This window comes from Salmo salar, chromosome ssa06 (genome assembly GCF_905237065.1).
Source record: "Salmo salar chromosome ssa06, Ssal_v3.1, whole genome shotgun sequence".
Taxonomy (NCBI): domain Eukaryota; kingdom Metazoa; phylum Chordata; class Actinopteri; order Salmoniformes; family Salmonidae; genus Salmo; species Salmo salar.
In genome coordinates, this window is record NC_059447.1 from 93,617,779 (window position 1) to 93,632,142 (window position 14,364).

Genomic DNA, 14,364 nt, shown 5'->3' on the forward strand with positions numbered 1-14,364 from the left:
GAGAGTAGGGAGGGAGGGAGAGAGTGAGTAGGGAGGGAGAGAGAGAGAGAGAGAGGGCGAGAGTGGAGGAAAATAACTTTGGCCCCTCAGGGGAAGAGAACAAGGATAGACGTTATCTCTTTCTAAGAATGCTTTTAACTCACGTCTACGAGTCGTTTGTGGCGCTGAGGGAGATGAGAAGAGAGGGAGGTAAGAGAGGGAAGCCCCTGTTCCTGTGCAGACAGAACAAAGGGAATCTCTTATCCAGCAGATAAGGAAAAGATGGAGGTAGAGAGAAGGGAGGAGGAGGTGGCGAAAGAGGTGTGGAGTTGGAGAGAAAGAAAGAGAGCAACAGATTGACGAGAGAGAAGACAAGATAAAGATGAGTACAGCAAGATGGGAAAGGGGAGAGAGATTTAGCGTTTTAGAGAGAGAGGGTTAATGTTTTAGAGATAATTAGTTAGTTTTAGGGAGGGTTAGAGAGGGTAGAGAGTTTTCGAGAGAGAGAGAATTAGATTTAGCATTTTAGAGAGAGATTTGAAGAAAATTAGAGTTAGCGTTTTAGAGAGAGAGAGAGAGGGTTGGAGAGAATTAGAGTTAGCGTTTTAGAGAGCGGGAGAGAGTTAGTTATTACCAAGGATTGTTACTGCCAAGGTCTATCCAGCAAACTTTCTGACAAAACCAGCGACCAGTAAAAGAAGCACAACAGAAACACAAAATGATCATCCAACCTGGATCTGAGTAATGTTCAATCTGAAGCTACTTCGAAAAGTTTAGAATGAAATAACAGTACAATAATCTCTACATATTTAACTTTATAAAGACTTAAAAGGCTAACGAAGCTTGCTAGGAAAGAACATAACCGGCTGCAACATTAATCGGTGTGAAATGAGAGGTGTGAAGCCCAATAATGGCAGCAAGAGGTCCTATACCAAATACCCAAATGCAGAGGCCTTTTTTTGCCCCCTCCCTGTTCCCTGGCTTCCCTCTTGTGCAGTACAGTACAGTACCCTTTGGATATTAAAAATGACAAAGCACGGAACGAGAAGCTCCTCCTGGACAATCCGGAGACACGTTTTTGCTGACTGCTACAAAAATGTAACCGTAAGAAATGTAATCTTCCACACAGACCGTCACTGTGTTGAAGAGCACACCCAACCCTCTTTCAAGAGAGGTCGGGGAAAAACGACGACCCTGTGACTGAGAACGCGCTCTGTCAACCTGTACAGCAATGGAACAGTGGTGGAGGCCAACTGAATACCTTTAGAAAAAGGACTAACACAGAATCAGAGAGAGCAAGGCAGGGTAACACCCCCCCCTACAGTACCCAGAGGGAGACCAGAACACCCCCCCCCCTACAGTACCCAGAGGGAGACCAGAACACCCCCCCCCCACAGTACCCAGAGGGAGACCAGAACACCCCCCCCCCCTACAGTACCCAGACGGAGACCAGAACACCCCCCCCACAGTACCCAGAGGGAGACCAGAACACCCCCCCCCCCCTACAGTACCCAGGGGGAGACCAGAACACCCCCCCCCAACCTACAGTACCCAGAGGGAGACCAGAACACCCCCCCCCTACAGTACCCAGGGGGAGACCAGAACCCCCCCTACAGTACCCAGAGGGAGACCAGAACACCCCCCCCCCTACAGTACCCAGGGGGAGACCAGAACACCCCCCCCCACCCTACAGTACCCAGAGGGAGACCAGAACACCCCACCCCCCTACAGTACCCAGAGGGAGACCAGAACACCCCCCCCCCTACAGTACCCAGAGGGAGACCAGAACACCCCCCCCCTACAGTACCCAGAGGGAGACCAGAACACCCCCCCTACAGTACCCAGAGGGAGACCAGAACACCCCCCCCCTACAGTACCCAGAGGGAGACCAGAACACCCCCCCCCCTACAGTACCCAGAGGGAGACCAGAACACCCCCCCTACAGTACCCCCCCACCCCCCCTACAGTACCCAGAGGGAGACCAGAACACCCCCCCCCTACAGTACCCAGAGGGAGACCAGAACACCCCCCCTACAGTACCCAGAGGGAGACCAGAACACCCCCCCTACAGTACCCAGAGGGAGACCAGAACACCCCCCCTACAGTACCCAGAGGGAGACCTGAACACCCCCCCCCCTACAGTACCCAGAGGGAGACCAGAACACCATGATTCTGCATGTTGAACACACCATTCTACACCATTATTCTACATGTTGAACACACCATTCTACACCATGATTCTACATGTTGAACACACCATTCTACACCATGATTCTACATGTTGAACACACCATTCTACACCATGATTCTACATGTTGAACACACCATTCTACACCATGATTCTACATGTTGAACACACCATTCTACACCATGATTCTACATGTCGAACACACCATTCTACACCATGATTCTACATGTTGAACACACCATTCTACACCATGATTCTACATGTTGAACACACCATTCTACACCATGATTCTACATGTTGAACACACCATTCTACACCATGATTCTACATGTTGAACACACCATGATTCTACATGTTGAACACACCATGATTCTACATGTTGAACACACCATGATTCTACATGTTGCCACCTTTCATTAACACCCAGCAGGTGATGGTGCGGGCTTTCTTCAGCACGGTGACCTCGCTGTAGAGGATGGGACTGATTGGATAGACAGGATGGGACTGATTGGACCAGACTGGTGTGATTTCTTGTCTAACACCTGTGGAGAGTGAAGTTCATTAGCAGAACCACCGACCCACCCACACACACAGTCTATATGAGCACACACACAGTCTATATGAGCACACACAGTCTATATGAGCACACACAGTCTATATGAGCACACAGTCTATATGAGCACACAGTCTATATGAGCACACACAGTCTATATGAGCACACACAGTCTATATGAGCACACACAGTCTATATGAGCACACAGTCTATATGAGCACACAGTCTATATGATGAGCACACACAGTCTATATGAGCACACAGTCTATATGAGCACACAGTCTATATGAGCACACAGTCTATATGAGCGCACACAGTCTATATGAGCACACAGTCTATATGAGCACACAGTCTATATGAGCACACACACAGTCTATATGAGCACACACAGTCTATATGAGCACACAGTCTATATGAGCACACACAGTCAATATGAGCACACAGTCTATATGAGCGCACACACAGTCTATATGAGCACACACAGTCTATATGAGCACACAGTCTATATGAGCACACAGTCTATATGAGCACACAGTCTATATGAGCACAAACACAGTCTATATGAGCGCACACAGTCTATATGAGCACACAGTCTATATGAGCACACAGTCTATGAGCGCACAGTCTATATGAGCACACAGTCTATATGAGCACACAGTCTATGAGCACACAGTCTATATGAGCGCACACAGTCTATATGAGCACACAGTCTATATGAGCGCACACAGTCTATATGAGCGCACGCAGTCTATATGAGCACGCAGTCTATATGAGCGCACACAGTCTATATGAGCACGCAGTCTATATGAGCGCACACAGTCTATATGAGCACACACACAGTCTATATGAGCACACAGTCTATATGAGCGCGCACAGTCTATATGAGCACACAGTCTATATGAGCACACACAGTCTATATGAGCACACAGTCTATATGAGCACACAGTCTATATGAGCACACACACAGTCTATATGAGCACACACACAGTCTATATGAGCACACAGTCTATATGATGAGCACACAGTCTATATGAGCACACACAGTCTATATGAGCACACAGTCTATATGAGCACACACAGTCTATATGAGCACACACACAGTCTATATGAGCGCACACAGTCTATATGAGCACACAGTCTATATGAGCGCACACAGTCTATATGAGCGCACGCAGTCTATATGAGCACGCAGTCTATATGAGCGCACACAGTCTATATGAGCACGCAGTCTATATGAGCGCACACAGTCTATATGAGCACACACACAGTCTATATGAGCACACAGTCTATATGAGCGCGCACAGTCTATATGAGCACACAGTCTATATGAGCACACACAGTCTATATGAGCACACAGTCTATATGAGCACACAGTCTATATGAGCACACACACAGTCTATATGAGCACACACACAGTCTATATGAGCACACAGTCTAAATGGGCACACAGTCTATATGATGAGCACACAGTCTATATGAGCACACACAGTCTATATGAGCACACAGTCTATATGAGCACACACAGTCTATATGAGCACACACACAGTCTATATGAGCACACAGTCTATATGAGCACACAGTCTATATGAGCACACAGTCTATATGAGCACACACAGTCTATATGAGCACACAGTCTATATGAGCACACACAGTCTATATGAGCACACAGTCTATATGAGCACACAGTCTATATGAGCACACAGTCTATATGAGCACACACACAGTCTATATGAGCACACACACAGTCTATATGAGCACACACACAGTCTATATGAGCACACAGTCTATATGAGCACACAGTCTATATGAGCACACACAGTCTATATGAGCACACAGTCTATATGAGCTCACACACAGTCTATATGAGCACACAGTCTATATGAGCACACAGTCTATATGAGCACACAGTCTATATGAGCACACAGTCTATATGAGCGCACAGTCTATATGAGCACACACAGTCTATATGAGCACACAGTCTATATGAGCACACACAGTCTATATGAGCACACAGTCTATATGAGCACACACAGTCTATATGAGCACACAGTCTATATGAGCACACACAGTCTATATGAGCACACAGTCTATATGAGCACACACAGTCTATATGAGCACACAGTCTATATGAGCACACACAGTCTATATGAGCACACAGTCTATATGAGCACACACAGTCTATATGAGCACACAGTCTATATGAGCACACACAGTCTATATGAGCACACAGTCTATATGAGCACACAGTCTATATGAGCACACAGTCTATATGAGCGCACAGTCTATATGAGCACACACAGTCTATATGAGCACACAGTCTATATGAGCACACAGTCTATATGAGCTCACAGTCTATATGAGCACACACAGTCTATATGAGCACACAGTCTATATGAGCACACACAGTCTATATGAGCACACACAGTCTATATGAGCACACAGTCTATATGAGCACACAGTCTATATGAGCACACACAGTCTATATGAGCACACACACAGTCTATATGAGCACACACACAGTCTATATGAGCACACAGTCTATATGAGCACACAGTCTATATGAGCACACAGTCTATATGAGCACACAGTCTATGAGCACACACAGTCTATATGAGCACACAGTCTATATGAGCACACAGTCTATATGAGCACACACAGTCTATATGAGCACACAGTCTATATGAGCACACAGTCTATATGAGCACACACAGTCTATATGAGCACACAGTCTATATGAGCACACACACACAACTAACCTTGTGGGGGGACACAATTCAAAATCCTGTTTTCCTTTTATCCTAATCTTAACCCGAACACCTAATCTTAACTCCTAACCGTGGCACCTAAACCTAATTCCAATCTTAACTTTAATTCTAGCCTTTAACCCTAAACCCTCTAGACATAGAATTTCACCTTGTGGGAAGAAGCAACAAAATGCCCTCAGTTGTTTTTTGTGTGTTTACTGCTGGGTCCCCACAAGTATAGTTTAAAACGTCCACACTCACATTAATTAACCTAAAGCACTTCAGTCTGGTTTCTCACAGCATGGGGGGCATTAACTGTTAGGAATTCAGCTTCTCTATTTCTACCTTCCTCTCTCTCGCCCTCTTCCTCTTTTCCTCTCTCTCATCCTCTCTCCCTCTCTGTTTCTCTCTCTCTCCCTCTCATCCTCTCTCCCTCTCTCTGTTTCTCTCTCTCCCTCTTCCCCTCTCTCTCTCATCCTCTCTCCCTCTCTATTTCTCTCTCTCCCTCTTCCCCTCTCTCTCTCATCCTCTCTCCCTCTCTGTTTCTCTCTCTCCCTCTCATCCTCTCTCCCTCTCTGTTTCTCTCTCTCCCTCTCATCCTCTCTCCCTCTCTGTTTCTCTCTCGCTCTCTTTTTCTTCCCAAAGCCTCTCATCTTTTTTTTGTGCTTCTCTAATTTTATTTTTCCATCTTTCCTGGACTTTTCCCCTTAGTTTCACTCCTCTCTCTTCAATTTTTTTCTCTCTCTCTCTCTCTCTCTCTCTCTGTCTCTCTGTCTCTCTGTCTCTCTCTCTCTCTCTCTCTCTCTCTCTCTCTCTCTCTCTCTCTCCTTCTCCCTCTCTCTCTCTCTCCGTCTCTCTCTCTTCCAGAAGCATTCAGCTTTATTGGTATGGTCATTCTAACATTACTACAGCTACTACATCACCACGCAGTGTCACCATGGCAACCGCTCTCCATCTCTCTCTCTCTCTCTCTCTCTCTCTCTCTCTCTCGCCTGATGTTCACGACGAGGGCAGGAGTCCTAGAGAGAGACAGTGCGATACAATACGTGGGCGGACACACTTAGTGGCTTGATGGAGAAAGAGTGAGAGACATTCTCAGCATTTTAAATTCCACTTGCTGTTCTGCCAGACCTCCTCTTCTCCCTCATCAAACAGGCAGGCACACACACACACACACACACACACACACACACACACACACACACACACACAAACGTCTCCCTCATCAAATGTTGAACAACGCTGATCAAACCATATTGTTTTACGCCTTCGGTTGCCATGGTTTCTGATGACCCTCCCTTCCCCCTCCAAAGCTCAGCACCTGTTGTTTTTCCATTTTGTAATTTTCTATTTTATCGGACAGTAATTATGTTTCATTGTTTGTTTATTTTGAGTTCTATTTTATCGGACAGTAATTATGTCGCATTGTTTATCTTCAAGATGTTTCTGGTAGATCACCAAACATGTCTGCAGAACAGCCAATGATAAAGTTGTTCCTGGTAGAACAGCCAATGATAAAGGTGTTCCTGGTAGATCAGCCAATGATAAAGTTGTTCCTGGTAGAACAGCCAATGGTAAAGGCGTTCCTGGTAGAACAGCCAATGATAAAGTTGTTCCTGGTAGAACAGCCAATGATAAAGGCGTTCCTGGTAGATATTTTATTCTACTTTGGGTGCACATGATTCAGAAGCCCTGCATTCCTGGTAGGCAAAGTGTTCCCATTTTGAACCATTTTGTCTGAAGGGACAAACTCTGTTGGACAGAGGAGAGCTGTGGCTAAAAGCCCATTTGTGCTTTCTCTGGCAATGTGATCCGGAGTTTCGGGCTCCGAATGGAGATCGAGGGTTTGACACAATTGCGGAGGTCAAATCGAGCTCCATACCGCATCCCCAATGCGTTTCCCAAATGTTGTAACGATGCAGAGGGCTCTGACTTCGGTGGAGGTCGCGGTGCTGTACGGCCACTCGTAGAAGTCGGATATGACCATGCAGAGTCTTTAAAATCAAGTGCCGGTGCTGGCCAATCAGATAGCTAGCTCACTGTGCCTTAAAACAGCTTCCTAGAAAGTAGCCTACGTGATAACGTTTAAAACTATAACCAGAGAGAAACTGTCAAAAAAAACACAACAAAGAGCTGCTGTTTTTATGAGTTACTTCATGTTTAAATTATTATTATAATTTTTTTTTACTCTGCACTGTCAACACTAGTTTTTAATTCAACACTATTACAAAACATTTTTTTTTTTTTTAAACGCTTCTTCCTACTTCCTCTCCTACTGCTGCTGCAATGAACGAGTAGCGTCTCGATAGGCCTGCATTTTTTTTTTTTTATTGTTGTTAGCGGCTCGTCTTGTTTATTTTAATATCGAGGAATATTTCACTTTCTCTGGTCGTATGAATAACAAGAATTTGAACATGATGCAGGAATAATGCATTGAGAATGGAGTTTGGCCAATCAGTAAGAGGAATGGTGTTCCCTCTTCCTGGTCAGTCTCACCGGCTTCCCTGTGGCTTGGCCAATCAGTAAGAGGAATGGTGTTCCCTCTTCCTGGTCAGTCTCACCGGCTTCCCTGTGGGTCAGTTGGTAGAACATGGTGTTTGCAACGCCAGGGTTGTGGGTTCGATTCCCACGGGGGACCAGTACAAAAAAATTAAAATAAAATGCATGAAATGAAATGTATGCATTCGCTACTGTAAGTTGTGCTGGATAAGAGCGTCTGCTAAATGTACTAAAATGTAGGAAAAGAGAGAGATTTGGGAAGCCATCAGTAAGAGGAATGGTGTTCCCTCTTCCTGGCCAGTCTCACCGGCTTCCCTGTGGTTTGGCCAATCAGTAAGAGGAATGGTGTTCCCTCTTCCTGGTCAGTCTCACCGGCTTCCCTGTGGTTTGGCCAATCAGTAAGAGGAATGGTGTTCCCTCTTCCTGGCCAGTCTCACCGGCTTCCCTGTGGCTTGGCCAATCAGTAAGAGGAATGGTGTTCCCTCTTCCTGGTCAGTCTCACCGGCTTCCCTGTGGTTTGGCCAATCAGTAAGAGGAATGGTGTTCCCTTCCTGGCCAGTCTCACCGGAGGAAAAGAAGAGAGAGAGATTGTACCTTGAGAGGCTGCCCATCAAATGTAGATACCATTACTCTGGTAAAATAAAAAATAAAAAAGCAAATTATTTCAATTTATGCTCAGCTGTGTCTCGCAAGTGATACAAAAACAGATCTATTTTGTTATCAAAGCTTGAGTGTTGAAATATAATATTTTCTGAGTATAATGATATTGGCAGACCAGGCATATAGCCAATATGAGGTAATAATGTATTAGGTCTACTGCACAAAACCTCATTTCTACACAACTGTTTTTAATAATATTGCATAGGCTGAAATGTTTTGAAAGGAAATCAGAGCGGTAAGTTTTCGGCTTTTTGACTCCCGAAAGTGATCTTGACTCAAGTTTGGTGACCACTTGAACGACAGGGGCTTGAACGACAGGGGCTTGAATGACGGGGCTTGAACGACGGGGCTTGAATGACGGGGCTTGAACGACAGGGGCTTGAACGACAGGGGCTTGAACGACGGAGCTTGAACGACGGGGCTTGAACGACAGGGGCTTGAACGACGGGGCTTGAGCTCTACATGGCTTGAGCTCTACATGGCTTGAACTACAGGGCTTGAATAGACACATACGCCCACACACACACACACTCTGTTAGCAATTCCACAAACCCTCTCTCTATAGATATATCCTGTGTAGAATGGTTTGTGGTCATACAAACATCCAAACAATTATACATACATTCACACAGCTTTCAACCACTTCAGATGACCACACACACACACACACACACACGCACACACACACACACACGCACACACACACACACACACACACACACACACACACACACCACACGCGCACGCACGCACGCACGCACGCACACACACACACCACACACACCACACACACACACAATTATTTTGGTTTTCTCCTTTTTCCAAAAGAACCATTGAACGTCTAAAAGTGAAATCATATAGTCAAGCTTCCGATTCTGCTCTTTCTGGTGGGAAACGGAGGGGTACGACGTAACAACCCTGTTACCCATAGATAGACAGGCTTCAAATGGAATGGTTTTAGCAATAATATAAAATAAAATCGAAGCTTCCGTTCAATTGCCACTCCCTGTTGCACACAGCACGCTTCCATGCGCTCTGCTACGAAGGGATTTACTGTATGGGTGATTCAAGAAGAAATTGTTAACCCTGGTATGGTCCAAGATAAAAGTAAAAAAAATAAAAGTAAAAATAAAAAGTAGGTTTGAATGACACTGATGGGAAATGTCAGCCTCTGTGTTTAAACGCTCTATATTCAGTCTACCGCTCAGCCTCTGTGTTTAAACGCTCTATATTCAGTCTACCACTCAGCCTCTGTGTTTAAACCTCTAGATTCAGTCTACCACTCAGCCTCTGTGTTTAAACGCTCTATATTCAGTCTACCGCTCAGCCTCTGTGTTTAAACGCTCTATATTCAGTCTACCACTCAGCCTCTGTGTTTAAACCTCTAGATTCAGTCTACCACTCAGCCTCTGTGTTTAAACCTCTAGATTCAGTCTACCACTCAGCCTCTGTGTTTAAACCTCTATATTCAGTCTACCACTCAGCCTCTGTGTTTAAACCTGTCTACCATTCAGTCTCTGTGTTTAAACCTGTCTACCACTCAGCCTCTGTGTTTAAACCTGTCTACCACTCAGCCTCTGTGTTTAAACCCTCTATATTCAGTCTACCACTCAGCCTCTGTGTTTAAACCTCTATATTCAGTCTACCACTCAGCCTCTGTGTTTAAACCCTCTATATTCAGTCTACCACTCAGCCTCTGTGTTTAAACCCTCTATATTCAGTCAACCGCTCAGCCTCTGTGTTTAAACCTCTATATTCAGTCTACCACTCAGCCTCTGTGTTTAAACCTCTATATTCCGTCTCCCACTCAGCCTCTGTGTTTAAACCCTCTATATTCAGTCTACCACTCAGCCTCTGTGTTTAAACCCTCTATATTCAGTCAACCGCTCAGCCTCTGTGTTTAAACCTCTATATTCAGTCTACCACTCAGCCTCTGTGTTTAAACCTCTAGATTCAGTCTACCACTCAGCCTCTGTGTTTAAACCTGTCTACCATTCAGCCTCTGTGTTTAAACCTGTCTACCACTCAGCCTCTGTGTTTAAACCTGTCTACCACTCAGCCTCTGTGTTTAAACCCTCTATATTCAGTCTACCACTCAGCCTCTGTGTTTAAACCTCTAGATTCAGTCTACCACTCAGCCTCTGTGTTTAAACCTCTATATTCAGTCTACCACTCAGGCTTGCATTTTATCACTGGTGATAACTTCCGTACACATCATTGTCTCTTATGTACAGAGCATTTGGAAAGTGTTCAGACCCTTTACTTTTGGCAGCAATTACAGCCTTGAGTCTTCTTGGGTATGATGCTACAAGCTTGGCACACCTGTATTTGGGGAGTTTCTCCCATTCTTCTCTGCAGATCCTCTCAAGCTCTATCAGGTTGGATGGGGAGCGTCACTGCAAAGCGATTTTCAGGTCTCTCCGAAGATGTTTGATCGGGTTCAAGTCCGGGCTCTGGCTGGTCCACTCAAGGACATTCAGAGACTTGTCCTGAAGCCACTCCTGCGTTGTCTTGGCTGTGTGCTTAGGGTCGTTGTCCTGTTGGAAGGTGAACCTTCACCCCAGTCTGAGGTTCTAAGCGCTCTGGAGCAGGTTTTCATCAAGGATCTCTCTGTACTTTGCTCCATTCATCTTTCCCTCAAACCTGACTAGTCTCCCAGTCTCTGCTGCTGAAAAACATCCCCACAGCATGATGCTGCCACCACCATGCTTCACCGTAGGGATGGTGCCAGGTTTCCTCCAGACATAACGCTTGGCATTCAGGCCAGAGAGTTCAATCTTGGGTTCGTCAGACAAGAGAATCTTTTTTTCTCATGGTCAGAGTCCTTTAAGTACCTTTTGGCAAAGTCCAATTGGGCTGTCATGTGCCTTTAATGAGGAGAGTGGCTTCCGTCTGGCCACTCTACCATAAAGGTCTGATTGGTGGAGTGCTGCAGAGATGGTTGTCCTCCTGGAAGATTCTCCCATCTCCACAGAGGAGCTCTGTCTTAGTGACCATGGGGTTCTTGGTCACCTCCCTGACCAAGGCCCTTCTCCTCCGATTGCTCAGTTTTGCCGTGCGGCCAGCTCTAGAAAGAGTTTTGGTGGTTCAAATTTTCTTCCATCTAAGAATGATGGAGGCCACTGTGTTCTTGGGGACCTTCAATGCTGCAGAAATGTTTTGGTACCCTTCCCCAGATCTGTGCCTCGACACAATCCTGTCTCAGAGCTCTACGGACAATTCCTTCGACCTCATGGCTTGGTTTTTGCTCTGACATGTACTGTCAACTGTGGGACCTTTATATAGACAGGTGTGTGCCTTTCCAAATCATGTCCAATCAATTGAATTTACCACACCTGGACTCCAATCAAGTTGTAGAAACATCTCAAGGATGATCAATAGAAACAGGATGCACCTGAGCTCAATTTACCGTCTCATAGCAAAGGATCTGAATACTTATGTAAATAAGTCATTTCTGTTTTTTATTTTTAATACACTTGCAAAAAAATATATAAAAACCTGTTTTTCGCTTTGGCATTATGGGGTATTGTGTGTAGATTGTTGAGGGAAAATGTTTTATTGAATCCGTTTTAGAATAAGGCTGTAACGTAACAAAATGTGGGAAAAGTCAAGGGGTCTGAATACTTCTGTTGGTTGGGAGTCTCTGGATGCCAGAAGGGCCCAACACTGGCTATTATTCGTACACAAAGCAGAAACTCCCATACTACATCACATCACTTCTAAATTAGAAATCTAGTAACTATAACACTTTAAACTGGATGTTCCACGGGTCTCCTCTGAGTTAAGACTGGTTGGTTCTAGAGGTTCCACCAGGTCTCCTCTGAGTTAAGACTGGTTGGTTCTAGAGGTTCCACCAGGTTTCCTCTGAGTTAAGACTGGTTGGTTCTAGAGGTTCCACCAGGTCTCCTCTGAGTTAAGACTGGTTGGTTCTAGAGGTTCCACCAGGTCTCCTCTGAGTTAAGACTGGTTGGTTCTAGAGGTTCCACGGGACTCCTCTGAGTTAAGACTGGTTGGTTCTAGAGGTTCCACCAGGTCTCCTCTGAGTTAAGACTGGTTGGTTCTAGAGCTTCCACGGGTCTCCTCTGAGTTAACACTGGTTGGTTCTAGAGGTTCCACGGGACTCCTCTGAGTTAAGACTGGTTGGTTCTAGAGGTTCCACCAGGTCTCCTCTGAGTTAAGACTGGTTGGTTCTAGAGGTTCCACCAGGTCTCCTCTGAGTTAAGACTGGTTGGTTCTAGAGCTTCCACGGGTCTCCTCTGAGTTAAGACTGGTTGGTTCTAGAGGTTCCACCAGGTTTCCTCTGAGTTAAGACTGGTTGGTTCTAGAGGTTCCACCAGGTCTCCTCTGAGTTAAGACTGGTTGGTTCTAGAGGTTCCACCAGGTCTCCTCTGAGTTAAGACTGGTTGGTTCTAGAGGTTCCACGGGACTCCTCTGAGTTAAGACTGGTTGGTTCTAGAGGTTCCACCAGGTCTCCTCTGAGTTAAGACTGGTTGGTTCTAGAGCTTCCACGGGTCTCCTCTGAGTTAACACTGGTTGGTTCTAGAGGTTCCACGGGACTCCTCTGAGTTAAGACTGGTTGGTTCTAGAGGTTCCACCAGGTTTCCTCTGAGTTAAGACTGGTTGGTTCTAGAGGTTCCACCAGGTTTTCTCTGAGTTAAGACTGGTTGGTTCTAGAGGTTCCACCAGGTTTCCTCTGAGTTAAGACTGGTTGGTTCTAGAGGTTCCACGGGTCTCCTCTGAGTTAAGACTGGTTGGTTCTAGAGGTTCCACAGGTCACTGAGTTAAGCCTGGTTGGTTCTAGAGGTTCCACGGGTCTCCTCTGAGTTAAGACTGGTTGGTTCTAGAGGTTCCACGGGTCTCCTGAGTTAAGACTGGTTGGTTCTAGAGGTTCCACCAGGTCTCCTCTGAGTTAAGACTGGTTGGTTCTAGAGGTTCCACGGGTTTCCTCTGAGTTAAGACTGTTGGCTCTAGAGGTTCCACAGGTCACTGAGTTAAGACTGGTTGGTTCTAGAGATTCCACCAGGTTTCCTCTGAGTTAAGACTGGTTGGTTCTAGAGGTTCCACGGGACTCCTCTGAGTTAAGACTGGTTGGTTCTAGAGGTTCCACCAGGTCTCCTCTGAGTTAAGCCTGGTTGGTTCTAGAGGTTCCACCAGGTCTCCTCTGAGTTAAGACTGGTTGGTTCTTGAGGTTCCACCAGGTCTCCTCTGAGTTAAGACTGGTTGGTTCTAGAGGTTCCACCAGGTTTCCTCTGAGTTAAGACTGGTTGGTTCTAGAGGTTCCACGGGTCTCCACTGAGTTAAGACTGGTTGGTTCTAGAGGTTCCACCAGGTCTCCTCTGAGTTAAGACTGGTTGGTTCTAGAGGTTCCACGGGTCTCCTCTGAGTTAAGACTGGTTGGTTCTAGAGGTTCCACGGGTCTCCTCTGAGTTAAGACTGGTTGGTTCTAGAGGTTCCACGGGTCTCCTGAGTTAAGACTGGTTGGTTCTAGAGGTTCCACCAGGTCTCCTCTGAGTTAAGACTGGTTGGTTCTAGAGGTTCCACGGGTCACTGAGTTAAGACTGGTTGGTTCTAGAGGGTCCACCAGGTTTCCTCTGAGTTAAGACTGTTGGTTCTAGAGGTTCCACAGGTCACTGAGTTAAGACTGGTTGGTTCTAGAGGGTCCACCAGGTTTCCTCTGAGTTAAGACTGGTTGGTTCTAGAGGTTCCACAGGTCACTGAGTTAAGCCTGGTTGGTTCTAGAG